This window comes from Miscanthus floridulus, chromosome 8, assembly GCF_019320115.1.
Source record: "Miscanthus floridulus cultivar M001 chromosome 8, ASM1932011v1, whole genome shotgun sequence".
NCBI lineage: Eukaryota > Viridiplantae > Streptophyta > Magnoliopsida > Poales > Poaceae > Miscanthus > Miscanthus floridulus.
Window position 1 is genome coordinate 4,237,486 of NC_089587.1, and position 14,533 is coordinate 4,252,018.

A 14,533-nucleotide genomic window follows, 5' to 3' on the forward strand; every position below is an offset into this window, starting at 1 on the left:
GAAAATAAGATTATACTACAGCGTGGAATGCGTGTTTTTTTCTTCTGGTCTGATCGACACAAGGAATAGAATTGATACCTTGATTGGTTCTTATGCCTTTGCACAGTGCCAAGGTATGAATATCCAGCTTTTCTTCTTTTCGTTCACAGCGAAAGGGTGCGCCAAATGATATGTGGATCGAGTAAGACAACCGCATGTTTTATCTATAGCTGTTCACTCATGGAGACCACACGTTGCATCTAGGTTATGGGATAGGGCCATATGAGCAAAGTTAGGTTCTGGATGATGATTGCCAGAAGAATCCATGATCCATTTAAGCTTCATTTGGTGAGGGTTGATCAATGCTGGGATTTTGTTCGTTGGTTTCTCTTTATCTTTCTTCTGGAAATACAGAAAGTGGATATCATGATTGGCACCTATCAAAACATTTTGTACCATATTAGAAATGAGTTCTTTTTTCATTCATCATATATCTAGTGTAGTCACCAAGTTGCTTTTCTTTCAAACGTTCAGTCCATTATGTTCATGTTATTCCTATATTTTCTTCTTGTTGTCTATATTTGTTGATCTCCTTTTTTCTTATTGTTTTCCTTTCAATTTACAAGTAAACGCCCTGTATATTTATTCTCTTGCACATGTTCATCCTAACAATAAGGTGGCTCTATGTTTTTCTCTTTTGATAGGGTTCACACACCCATTGACAATTTGCCAACTTCTTCATAAGTTCAAAGTAGCCTCTGAAACATTTGGGCCAATATGAACATAGCTTTTCTCATGTTGTTGGCTCTCTCCCTGTTTATCCTCCCTAATGGGATTCACAAAAGCTTAGCTGCAAGGCCGCCAGTTGTGAGTATTGGGTCTATTCTTCAGTTGAACTCCACCACTGGAGGTGTTTCAGATGTTACCATCCATGCAGCAGTGGATGATATCAACTCAGATCCAACAGTTCTAAATGGAACAATGTTACGAGTTGACACGAGGGATACAAATTGTGATGACGGTTTCCTTGGCATGGTTCAAGGTAGACCAACTTTAATACCGATTCCCTTTTTTATTTCACTGTTCAATACTGCGTGCTTCCATTCTAGATTGTGATGATGATACAATATTCCTTTTTTTCAGCTTTGCAGTACATGGCGACTGATGTTATTGCAATCATCGGGCCACAGTGCTCTCCTATTGCTCATATCATTGATTATGTCGCAAATGAGCTTAAAGTTCCTTTGATGTCCTTTGCGTCGGATGCAACTCTATCATCAATCCAGTTCCCATTCTTCATGCGGACTATGCCCAGCGATCTCTACCAAATGGCAGCTGTGGCGGCAGTTGTTGATTACTACCATTGGAAGATAGTGACTGCCATATACGTTGATGATGATTATGGTCGAAACGGCATTGCTGCTTTGGATGATGAACTTACTGCAAGGCGCTGCAAAATTTCATACAAGGTTGGGTTCCGTTCCAATGCTGAAACAAGTGAGCTTCTAAATCTATTGGTTACTGTTAGTAATATGGCGTCTCGTGTTATTATCCTCCATACTGGTTCGGGAACCGGACTCAAGCTTTTGTCAATTGCTAATTCACTAAACATGATGGGCAACGGCTTTGTATGGATTGCAACTGATTGGCTTTCTGCTTATCTTGATGCGAATTCATCGGTCCCTGCTGAAACTATAAATGCCATGCAAGGTGTTCTGACTGTACGTCCACACACTCTGAAGTCAAAGATGAAGAGTAATCTGGTGTCCAGGTGGAGCAGCTTAAGCAAGAAATACAACCACAGTGATCTTCGCATCAGCGCTTATGGTTTTTATGTTTATGATAGTGTGTGGACTGTAGCTCGGGCCTTGGATGCCTTCTTTGATGATGGTGGGAAGATTTCCTTTACAAATGACTCAAGGTTGAGTGACGTAACTGGGGGAAAACTTCACCTTGAAGCCATGAGTATTTTTGACATGGGAAACAAATTACTGGATAAGATCAGAAATGTGAACTTCACTGGGGTTTCTGGCCAAGTGCAATTTAATGCTCAGTATGAACTCATTCATCCTGCCTATGATATCATAAACATAATTGGGAATGGCATGCGGACCATTGGTTTTTGGTCAAACTATACAGGATTGCTATCGACTGTAGTTCCAGAGGACCTATATTCGAAGCCTCCTAATACTTCTCTTGCCAATCAACAACTCTATGATGTCATTTGGCCTGGACAGACTGCAGAGAAGCCTCGAGGCTGGGCCTTTCCTTCCAATGCCAAGGAGTTGAAAATTGGCGTCCCTAACAGATATAGCTTTAAAGAGGTTGTTGGCCAAGATAATGCTACTGGGTCAATGAAGGGCTATTGCATCGATGTCTTCACTCAAGCATTGGCATTGCTTCCTTATCCAGTTACATACAGGTTTATACCTTTCGGCAATGGTACTAAAAATCCTCATTATGACCAACTTGCACAGATGGTTGCGGACAATGTAAGTGTGGACATGCAATTTTTTTTCCTCCTCCACATTTCATCATGTATAGTAGTGATCAGAGTTACTTTATCCTGCAGGATCTTGATGCAGCAATAGGGGATATCGAAATTACAATGAGCCGAACTAAAATTGTTGATTTCACCCAGCCCTTCATTGAGTCAGGCCTGGTTATCTTGGCTCCGATCGAAAAGCATAACACAAATTCTTTGGCATTCTTGCAGCCATTTACATTGGGGATGTGGGGTGTTACAGGGTTGTCTATTCTTGTTGTGGGTGTGGTTATTTGGATTCTTGAGCATCGAATAAATGATGAATTTCAAGGCTCGCCACGGGAACAAATAAAAACTATTGTTTGGTAAGGATCTGAATCGTATCTTTTGCACTTAATATACACACATCTTGTTTTCACTTACAAATGTTATTTTTTTCCTTTGTTTCCGTGCAACATGTTACACTTTATTGGCAGCCTTAAACTGTGTTTTTTTAACATTGACATTTTGTCCAAATGGAACACCTAGCAATGAACAAGGAACTTAAATCTTGTAATTTATATTGGTTGAAGAAAAGATGTCTGCACTCTCATAATCTATGTCACGTGATATTATGGTATAGTATCCTCTATTTTTTAGTTTTTGGTATGGACCGGTGCTCTCCCTCTGATGGATCGAAGGTTGTACGAATGGGTGATGGTTGGACGTGGTTTGAAGATGGAGGATCGGAGGCGGGGCGCCGTGATCTCGCGCGTAAGGATGGCAACGGGTCGGGTTCGGATCGGGTGGAGTCTCCATGCACCCAAAACCGAAACCCGAAATCAAAACCCGAATCCGCCCCGAAAACCGAATCGGGTGGAAATCAATCACCAAAACCAAACCCGCGGATACCCGAAACCCGAACGGATACCCGAAACCCGAATGGATACCCGAAACCCGCGAATATATATACACATATTCACATGTATAAATAAGAGGCAACAAATAATAAATATTTTCATGAGTCAACTTTAAATAAATTTAATAATCTAAGTAAATAAATTATTATTAGTATATTATAAAACATGAGTTTTAATTCCAAATGATTTATTTCGGATATCCATTGGATATCCACGGGTGGAAAACCAAACCCGAAACCGAACCCGATTGGTTTCGGGGCCCCGAACCCGAAAACCGTGGGTGGAAAACCATCCCCAAACCCGAACCCGCAGAACCCGAAACCCGCGGATATCCGCCCCAAACCCGATCCGTTGCCATCCTTACTCGCGCGCAAGGAAGAGAACAGAGGCGGCTAGGGCAAACTTCCGGCTCCCTAAGGAAGCCGAGTAATACGATTACTCTTGCTTAAAATCCAATTGTGCCTGATTACAAGTATTTATACTTTCATGAATAAAATTGAGAAATAAAACTAAATATGCTAACGGGCTCTCTTAGCCACTAATGGGCTTGCGCCTGGAATACTGCAGCCCGGTCATAACATCTCTTCCCGTCCCGACAAACAGCTCGTCCTCGAGCTGGACATCGGGGTAAAGAGTCTTGAAGTCATCGAGCGGTTCCCATGTCGCATCGTCGTCGGGAAGTCCGTGCCATTTGACCAGCAGCTTCCAATCGCCACGGCGGAGCTGAGCACGCAGAACACGTTCCGGAGCTGGCAGCAGGCGCCCATCCTGAACAGGCGGCACGGCCGCCGTAGCCGTGGGGAGATCACCCCTCCACTGCTTGAGCAAGCCAACATGAAAAACGTCATGGAGACGTGCACCTTCTGGTAGCTGCAGGCGGTAGGCCACCTGGCCTATATGTTCCAGGATCTGGAAAGGGCCAGCGTATCACGGCCGCAGCTTGCCCTTTGCCGGCGTTGCGAGAGTGTGGGTGGGTCGATGGAGCAGACGAAGGAGTACCCAGTCGCCGACGTTGAAGTCCATAGCGCGATGATGCTCGTCGTAGCGGCGCTTGGCATGCTGCTGCGCCTGAAGAAGGCGCTCCCGGACCTCCACCAGGAAGGCGTCCCGGTCCCGGAGCATGGTGTCTGCGGCCTCCGTGTCAGCGGCCCCCTCTCTGTGGGAAAGGAGGGGCGGCGGAGGGCGGCCGTAGACCACCTCAAACGGCGTCGCCCGGAGCACCGTGTGGAACGACGTGTTGTAGCAGTACTCCGCCCACGGAAGCTAGTCCACCCATGAGCGCGGGCGGTCGCCGATCGCACAACGAAGGTACATCACGATCACCTTGTTGACGACCTCAGATTGGCCGTCGGTCTGAGGGTGAAACGCCGTGCTCAAACGTAGCTTCACACCTACAAGCTTAAAGAGGTCACGCCACAGGTTACTGGTGAAGACCGGATCGCGATCGCTGACGATGGAGTTGGGGAAGCCGTGTAGCCGCACAATCCCTTCGAAGAAGGCACGGGCGACCGAGGCGGCGGTGTAGGGGTGGCTGAGGGCGATGAAGTGAGCGTATTTGGAGAACCGATCCACCACCGTCAAGATCACCGACTTGCCATGCACCTTGGGAAGGCCGTCGATGAAGTCCATGGAGATGTCGGCCCACACCTGTGACGGCACGTCTAGGGGTTGGAGGAGGCCAGCCGGCTGTGTGGTCGGCGTCTTGTTGCGTTGGCACACGTCGCAGGAGCGGACAAAATCCTGCACAAGCTTGCGGTCACCGGGGATGTAGAAATCGCGACGTAGTCGCACAAGGGTCTTCTGAACACCCTCATGCCCAGCGGTGTGGGCCAGGGCCACCACTTGGTGGCGCAGGTCCCCCAGATCGGGAACGTAGACGCGCTTGCCATGGAGGAGGAAGCCATCCACGGTCCCCCACGGTGTCTCCAGGTGGGTGTCGTCCTGCTGTTGCAGGAGGCCGCGCGCCACGGGGTCGTCGGTGGTGGCCTTCCTGATGTCATCGAAGAGGGTGAAGGACGGTCCCGACAAGGTGCACACCGCTGCAGTGTCCTCGTCGCGGCGGGATAGCGCATCGGTCGCCGAATTGAGCCGGTCCGGACGATACTCCACTGTGAAGTCGAACCCGAACAACTTGCTAATCCACTGGTGTTGCGGAACCATGGAAAGCCGTTGGTCCAGGAGGAACTTCAGGCTGTAGTGGTCGGTGCGGACGAGGAAGCGACGCCCCCACAAGTACGGCCTCCAATGCCGCACCGCTTGCACCAAGCCAATTAGCTCGCGCTCATAGGCCACCAGTTTGACATGACGTGCAGCGAACGGCCTGCTGAAGAAGGCCAGGGGGCCCGACCCCTGGTGCAGAACGGCGCCGAAGCCCACGCCCGACGCGTCGCAGTCGACTAGGAACTGGAGCGCGAAGTCCGGCATCTGCAAAACCAGGGCTGACGAGAGAGCCTGCTTGAGGGCGGCAAAGGCCTCAGCAGCCTCCGCTGTCTAGACAAACGCCTCCTTGCGTAGGAGACGCGTGAGTGGCGCCGCGATGGAGCCGAAGTCATGGATGAACTTCCGGTAGTAGCCGGCGAGCCCAAGGAAGCCACGCACATCCCATGGGGAGCGAGGCGTCGGCCAAGAGGCGACCACGGCCACCTTGTCACTGTCCATAGCGACGCTGTCGGCGGAGATGATGTGGCCGAGGTAGGCGATGGAGAGGGTCCCGAAGGAGCACTTCGACCTCTTTAGGTAGAGGCCGTGAGCTCGCAAGGCGGTGAAGACGAGGCCCACGTGCTGGAGATGCTCGGACCACGATGTGCTGTAGATCAGAATGTCATCGAAGAAAACCAGCACGAACCTACGGAGGAAGGGCCGGAGGACGTCGTTCATCAGCGCCTGGAAAGTAGCCGGGGCGTTGGACAACCCAAACGACATCACCAAGAACTCGAAGTGGCCGTGGTGGGTGCGGAAAGCGGTCTTCTCGACGTCCGCTGGGTGCATGCGCACCTGGTGGTAGCCCGACCGGAGGTCGAGCTTGGTGAAGTAGCGAGCCCCGTGAAGCTCATCGAGGAGTTCATCAACCACCGGGATGGGAAATTTGTCCTTGGACGTTTTGTCATTGAGCGCTCGATAGTCGATGCAGAAGCGCCATGACCCGTCCGCCTTCTTGACAAGCAGCACCGGCGTGGAGAACGGGGATGTACTCGGCCGGATGATGCCCTGCTCCAACATGGCGGCACACTGCCGCTCCAACTCGTCCTTCTGCAGCTGCGGGTACCGGTAAGGGCGCACCGCCACTGGCGCGGTCCCGGGTAGGAGGTGGATGCGGTGGTCGTAGGGCCGCGCTGGAGGGAGGCCACGAGGTTCGTCGAAGATGGCCCCGTGCTGTAGCAGTAGCTATTCCAGCAGCGGGTGGTGCGGGTCAGCCGTGACCGCGGCCAGGGGCTGGTGATTCGTCGGAGCACCGGGGGCGCCAACGTATTGCCACGTCATGTGTCGGTCGTCCCTCTAGAAGGCCACGGTCAGGCCCTCAAAGTCCCAGAGCAAGGGACCCAACGTCCCAAGGAAGTCGACGCCGAGGATGAAGTCGAAGCAGCCGAGCGTGAGGCCAACGCAGGTGACGGGGAAAGACTCGCCGCCGATGGTGATAGGGACGTCATGAGCGATCCCCTCACACGGCACACGCTCGCCGTTGGCGATGGTGACAAGAAGGTGGGCGCCCCCCCGCGGAATGAGCCCCAGGCGGCGCATGACGGTACCCTGGAGGAAGGTGTGGGTGGAACCCGTGTCCAGCAGGGCGAGGAGGCGTTCCCCGTTGACCACAACCGGCAGCAGCAAGGTGTGGTAGGTTAGGATCCCTGCAAGAGCGTACACTGAAACAACAAGGGCATTAACAGTGCCCTCCGGAGGTGTCGACTCCTCGGGCTATGCAGCCGCGTTGGCGTCTGCAGCGTTGAGCCCCTCATCATCGATGTAGTCTACGGGCTCCAGGTAGAACAAGCGGGGGCACACGTGTCCACGTACATACTGCTCATCGCAGTTATAGCACAAGCCTTGGCGACGGCGTTCGAGCATCTCGGCCGGCGATAAACGTCGGAACGGCCGAGCAGGCGTCGCTGCGCCCGAGCCTGCAGATGCTGGCGCTGGAAGGGCGGACGCAGCCGCTGGAGTTGCACCCCCCGCGGGAGCCCGTGCTGGAGGGCCCAACCGCTGTGGAGGACGGGCGCCACGCTGCGCAGGCACCACCATGGCCTCGGCGCGACGTTCAAAAGCACGAACCAAGTACATGGCCGTCTGGAGGTCGTCGGGATCTCGCATCTCCACATCCACGCGAATGTGGTCCGGGAGACCACCCACGAACAGCTCGGCCTTCTGGCGTGTAGATATGTTCCGGGCGTGTGCCAGGACCGCCTGGAAGCGACCGGCGAACTCCTCCACCGAAGAGTGAAATGGCAGCCAGCCCAGTTCCTCCAGGCGGGTGCCGTGGATACGAGGTCCGAAACGTTGGCGACACAGGTCCTTGAAACGGTCCCATGGAGGCATGCCCTCGTCCTGCTCGAGGGCGTAGTACCACGTCTGGGCCGCTCCGGTGAGGTGGTAGGATGCCATCCATGTGCGTTGCGACGCCGGCGTGGGTTGGCCCCGAAAGAATTGCTCACAATGTGTGAGCCAGTTCAACGGATCCACGGAGCCGTCATAAGTTGTGAACTCAAGCTTGTGGAATTTTAGGGGCATGCTGCCCTGCGCGGCCGCCGGAGCGCCACCCTCGAAGGCACTGTCACTGGAGCTCGGGGCGCTGGTGGCCGGTGGCAGCACGCTGTTGCCGTGGAAGAGGGTGCCATCCATCCCGCCGTAGAGGGTACCCGACGCCACGGGTCCCCCATGGTCCATTACGGCACCGGTGGAGGGCGTCGCGGGAACGTGCGGCCAGGACGGGGCCGTGGTATAAACGGGGCTGGGTTGCCCCAGGGCCCATGCTGGTATCTGGGATGGCGATGGTGGGAATCGGATCATGTGGATCGGGACGTTCGTCGACGGCAGCGGCGTAGAGGTGGAAGACGATGGGCTGGCATCGGTGGGCATCCCGTAGGGGTACGAGATCGGCAGCATCTGCTGGGAAGGCGGCAGGGATGGCTGAGGTGGTGCTGCATAGGACGGCATCGGCGGGTGGAGGTACTGGAGGATGGACTGCATCGTCAGCCGCATCTCCGCCATGCCATTGCTGAGATCGACGATGGCCGCCGTCGTTTGCTCGGGCGTGAAGATGACCCGCGGGGCAGCCGGCGCGCCCATCGGCAGCGACGGCGTCGGCACCATCGCCGGCGTGGAGGAGGACACAGGCGGCGGCGCGGTTGCGGCCAGCGGTGGCACGGTGGTGGAGGGCAGGGGGATCGACATCTCTGATACCAGGTTGGTATGGATCGGTGCTCTCCCTCTGATGGATCGAAGGTTGTACGAATGGGTGATGGTTGGACGTGGTTTGAAGATGGAGGATCGGCGGCGGGGCGCCGTGATCTCGCGCGCAAGGAAGAGAACAGAGGCGGCTAGGGCAAACTTCCGGCTCCCTAAGGAAGCCGAGTAATATGATTACTCTTGCTTAAAATCCAATTGTGCCTGATTACAAGTATTTATACTTCCATGAATAAAATTGAGAAATAAAACTAAATATGCTAACGGGCTCTCTTAGCCACTGCAGCCCGGTCATAACAGTTTTGCCTATCAAAGTACTTCTCCACACATATTGTTAAATGCTTGCCTGATGGCTTGATTCTTTCCTCTGAAAGTAGTTCTTATGATATGATTTATTCTCTGCAGGTTCAGTTTTTCGACTCTATTTTTTGTACAGAGTGAGTAAACTAACCTTTCCTGTTCTCTCCTTCAGTATAACTGACCCTCTGTTCTGATGTGGCACCTCTGCTCTTATTTTTTATTACCAGGAGAAAACACTATGAGTACCTTAGGACGTGGTGTTTTGATCATATGGCTATTTGTTGTATTGATCATTCAATCAAGCTATACTGCAAGTCTTACTTCCTTCCTAACCGTGCAACAACTTGATAGTTGGATAAGAGGACTTGATGACCTGAAACATAGTGATTATCCTATTGGTTACCACTCCGGTTCTTTTGCCAAAGAATACATGATCAAGCAACTGAACATCTCACCGTCGAGGCTAAAAGCTCTTGGTTCTCCTGAAGAATACGCTGAAAACCTCAAGCTAGGCCCGAATAAAGGAGGTGTTATGGCCATTGTTGAAGAGCGCCCCTATGTTGAGCTATTTTTGTCAACTTACTGCAAGATTGCTGTTGCTGGCCCAGAATTCACCAGTGCTGGATGGGGATTTGTAAGTGCATCTAACTTTAAGTTGTCTTGAAATATATTCCATTCTAGTAGAAATATAAACAGAAACACATCTTATATTTCCTTCAAGATTATCAAAGTAGTGTTACATCATTAACTACAAGCGTTCCATCCACTGTTCACATAGCTGATAGTACACTCTAAGAGAAAGGTCACGTTCTCTAAGACTATGGAGCCTTCCTTGCACTTATTTGCAGCAGAGGTCTAATGTCCAGAGTGTAGCAACTTCGTTTCATTAATTCGAACATAGCTCTTACAGAACTCACTCTATCAGGTATTTCCAATGGATTCCCCTCTGCAAGTAGACATGTCCACCGCAATCCTAACACTGTCGGAGAGTGGGGAACTGCAGCGGATCCATGACAAGTGGCTCAAGACAGGCGATTGCTCAACTGAGTTTGTGGACTCGAACCAGCTCCGCCTTGAGAGCTTCATGGGCCTGTTCCTCATTTGTGGCGCAGCATGTGTCCTCGCCCTGCTCATTTACTTCGGCATCATGCTACGCCAGTACCTGAGACATAAACAGCCGGGATCAGCAATCTCCGTGGATGCAGGATCATCGACATCGTAAGCGCAGCCTAAGAAAATTCATTTCATTTGTCGATGACAGGCAGCCGCCACCAAAGAAAAAGCGGACCATGAGCCTCTCAAGAAGTTCAATGCCAACAACCCCAACCACCCAATGATAAGTGGATAACAAGTAGTCCGAGTTTGGCAAAACTGTAAAATTGTAGAGTCAACCCTTGTTCACGAATGATGATGGTGTTATGAATGGAATAAATGTTTGTTTTAGTTGATTTGTTCTTTCAGATTTCTGTCGTTATGCTTGCGATGCATCTTCTGGCCACCATGAATTGATTTCACAAGTTTTTTTTTCTTGGAACACATTGATTTCACAAGGTACTACCTTTGTACACAAGAGAATACAATTCTAGATGCATTGTTGATTAAAGTGGCTAAAGTTTAACCAAGTATACAGATAAAAATATTAATGTCTATGACACCACATAAGTGTATATAAAAGTATATCTTACGACAAATGTAACGGTACTTGTTTGATATCGTAGAATATAACTTAGTGGTTCGTGCAGCGAGATCTCTCATTTCTCTGTTGCAGCTGCGGGTTTCGATTCATAAATAATCTTACTGTCTGCTTCAGTCCAGTTAGTTTCGTGCTGTGTTTGTTTTGCTGCGGCCTGCGGATTGCTGTGATCACTGTTCGATTATCCTCTTCTACGGCTCGCTGTATCGATCCCAGTTGCCTCCCTGATGTCTTGAAAATCTCAGTTGACCCCGTAGGACTTGGTAATCCCAGGTGACGGCCTCATTATTCATATATGTTAAAAATAAAATGAATTTACGCCTCTGGGTTTTGCGGACCAGATCTTTGGGAGTTGCTCTGCTAAGTTGGTTTTCAGGAGAAATTGATTCTGTTAATCATGTGGAAGATTTGCGAATTGAGTTATGAGATGAAAGACATCAGAACCATGACAACTTTGCTGTTGCATTACTGCATGATTTTACTTGGAAACTTGGTATCCTCTGTGCTGTCGTCGAAGCTCCAAAGTTTTGCTTGCTGGATGTTACGATATCACGTCATCTCCATAACGGCCGCGTTTGCTTCTCTTATAATCCGTCTTTTTCAGCTTATTTTTTCAGCCGGAACTGTATTTTTCTCTCACAACAAATCAGTTGGAATCGTGTTTTGGCTTGTTTTTTCAGCGAAGCGAACGGAGCCGACATCTATCAGCATTATAAGTGGAATTTGGGGCAAAGTAAGATTACAACGAGCGCTTGCTCGCCTCCGGCACAGCTTTTTTTCTCGAACGTGCCTCGGGCACGGTTTTCATTAAGCAGGAGAATAGAGTTTACATGAAATTATAAATAAACGCAATGGTAATCCACCGATTACCAAAGCACAACGGCCCACGGGCATCGAGTGAAATTGATTTACATACTACTATGCTTGCGACGGGAAATTACCCCTGGAGACTACGTCCGTGTTAGCAAAGACAGGAGGTGCTTGTATCCTGCCAAACACCACTCCTCGGCCTCGCCCCAGATCGAGCAAACCAGACGAGCCGCGTCAGTAGAAGCTCCATCAAAAGTGCGCGAGTTCCTCTCCTTCCACAGTCTCCAGCCAACTAGGAAGAAGAGCGAATCGAACCCCTTTCTCGCCGGTTTGACAACGAGCTTTCTGTTGCGCAGCCACCACTCCATGACATCCTCCTCATTGACGAGCACAACATCCAGGGGATGAAGTTTGGCCAGTAAAATGGCCCAGACCTCTCTGCTGTAAACACAATCAAAGATGGAGTCCTTGACGACATTGCGATGGTCACGACGATTCAACCCACGCACATTCCAAACACAGCAGTTGTATGATATCATTAAGAAACAAAGGGCGCGACTGAAAACAGGTCCCAGGCACCACTACAGCGCCTCCCCTTCCAACTCGGCCAAGTTGAGATTCATGGCCACGGGATCAAAATCAGGCGCGACAAGCATCTGCAGTGCCTCCAGCTTGGAAGGAGTCAGCGGTTCTGCGAAGGTCGCCAAATACTTCTCGTAGGCCTCCAAATCCGCCGGCGGGAGGTTATCCACCAGTCCGAGCTTCTGCATTAGGACGTACTGCGCCTGCATCGTGGCGTTGGCCGCCCGCGGCTTGGCCGCAAGACGACGACTCCTCCTGATAGACAGCACTGTTGCCGGCGTCCGTGACTTCCGTAGCTTCGGCCCTGCCTTAATGAGAGGCGAGTCCAGGGGGATGCAGACCCGAGCCACAATTTCGGCTTGTCGCGCCGCAGCGGACGTCCCATGCGTAGCGTCCGCCCGCGCGGTGACGTTGGACGTTCCCAGCGCTGCGGTCGTTGTTGCGGGGACCGGCGAACCCACCGGCGACCCCAGAGTGGCGAGCTCTGGTTCCATGAGCTCCCGAAACTTCGGGTCCGCTCCTTCCGTCCCAGTCGCCGGACCGCGGAACACCGGCCCACATTCCCGGGTGGGCCTCAGAAGGACACTCTCCCCCCTCAGGCCTGGACTATCATCGATGCAGGTTTTCAACACGTGTGGGCCGCTCCCATGGGCCGATCGGTGCGGCCCCAGATCAGGAGAGCGCAGGTCGATCCAACACCGGTTCGACAGGTACGGGGTCCCCAACTCCGCCTCCAACTCCATCGGGTCCACACGTGGTGGAAGGTCCCCCGACCCATCGTCAGTCGTTGGAGCGACGAAGTCCTGTGCAGGGAGCGTCTGGCACCGGTCAGAAAAGGCTGTGTCACAGCTTTCGGCGTTGACAGCCGTGGCAGGGTCACGCCCCGATGGGACGTCCGGGATCCCGCGGCGTGAGCCCACCCGATTCACGCCACGTCCATAGCTCCCGGGCCCAGCACCCATGAGGCAGCCACCCCACAGCGGACAGGGTACCGAGCCCACTAGCAACGACCTGAGAGAGGCTTCGGCGGTCCCACCGACCAGCGACTCGGATGGGCCGACCACACCGGGGAAGACGACTCGACCGAACCCCGGCGACCTACCGCCACGGCAGAAGTCAAAGCCCGGGTGAAAACGATTGCAGTTACAGTTGGCGGAGCCGTCATCGTCATCAGATGGATCGCCGAAATCAGTAGGGGACCTTCGTGGCGGGCCATCATCCAAACCCGGGTGATACCTGTTGATGTTGCTATCCGGCGAGGCGTCATCATCATCACCGGGACCCGGATCAGCAACGTCCAGGGATGGCGACGGCAGGTTCCAGTCCTGGAAAGCGACCAGCCTGATCCGCACCAAGTAGCGCAAGCCGGGCAGCTCCTCAAGCGCGCCTTCCACGGGATTAGGCACGCGCGGCTCCGGAACGAAGATGATCTTCTCGTCCGGGATGGACTGAGGGTGCAGGCACCACGCCGAAACGAAGTACTCACGGACGTCGTCGGCCGGCACCCCCCTCGGCCGCACGACCTCGACCACCGCACACGATGAGCCGAGGATGGTCTGCGCCGTCTCGGCACTCCGCACGTGGAGGGGCACACGCGTCATCCCAACCAGCACAGAGTATCTGAATGAACCTCCGCTGGCCATCGAGGTTCTCCTCCATGGGCGCCAGACCAGAGGAAGCGGAGCTCCCATCGCCGGGGCGGCAAGAACCCGGTCCCTGTGTTCCCGACGTCTGAAGCGCACGACAAAATCCTCCGGATCATGACGGCTGACCGCCGCGTCGTCCACTGACAAGCCGAACCTCGCGAAGAGGTAACTGCTGACCATGGCCGGTGACACCGCGGGCCTAGTGCCACCCACCGTGGCGACCAGAACAAGGCCAAGCGCATCCTCGGCCGCCTGTAACCTCGCGGAGCGAGGAATGACGACGAACCCAGAGCGACGCGGGCGCAACGGGCGGTCCTCCGGAGCCCCCCCAGCAGCCGTCGCCATGGCCGCGACACCACCATTTGTAGGCAACGGAGAGTCCGCCGTAGGCCGAGGGGGCGGGGTCGGGGGAGCACAGCACCTTGGGACCGACGTGGAGCGTCCCGTGGAAACGGACCGTGCGGAGGTCGTATCATCCGAAGCGGCACGACGGCGACCGGCTGGGCGTCGCGCGGCGACCTGACGACCAATCCCAGCACTTGGCGGCGAGCGACCCCGCTTGCCGAGCCCCAGAGGGAGCGGGCATTCGAAGGATCGGTGTCCCTCGCGACGACAGTTGAAGCATCTCGCCGGGAAGATGCAATCCGCCTTCACATGGTCGTTGGCCAGACAATTGAAGCAGAGGCCATGCAGAGCCGGTGGAACTGGCCGCGACAGCCTCGGTGGCAAACGACGACGCCAA

The 14,533-nt window shown here is 53.1% G+C and overlaps 1 pseudogene; it reads left to right on the top strand.

The window, feature by feature from the left end:
* Window positions 1-756: 756 nt before the first annotated feature.
* LOC136470928 (glutamate receptor 3.1-like) lies at window positions 757-10,444 on the top strand (annotated as a pseudogene).
* The last annotated feature ends 4,089 nt before the right edge of the window (window positions 10,445-14,533 follow it).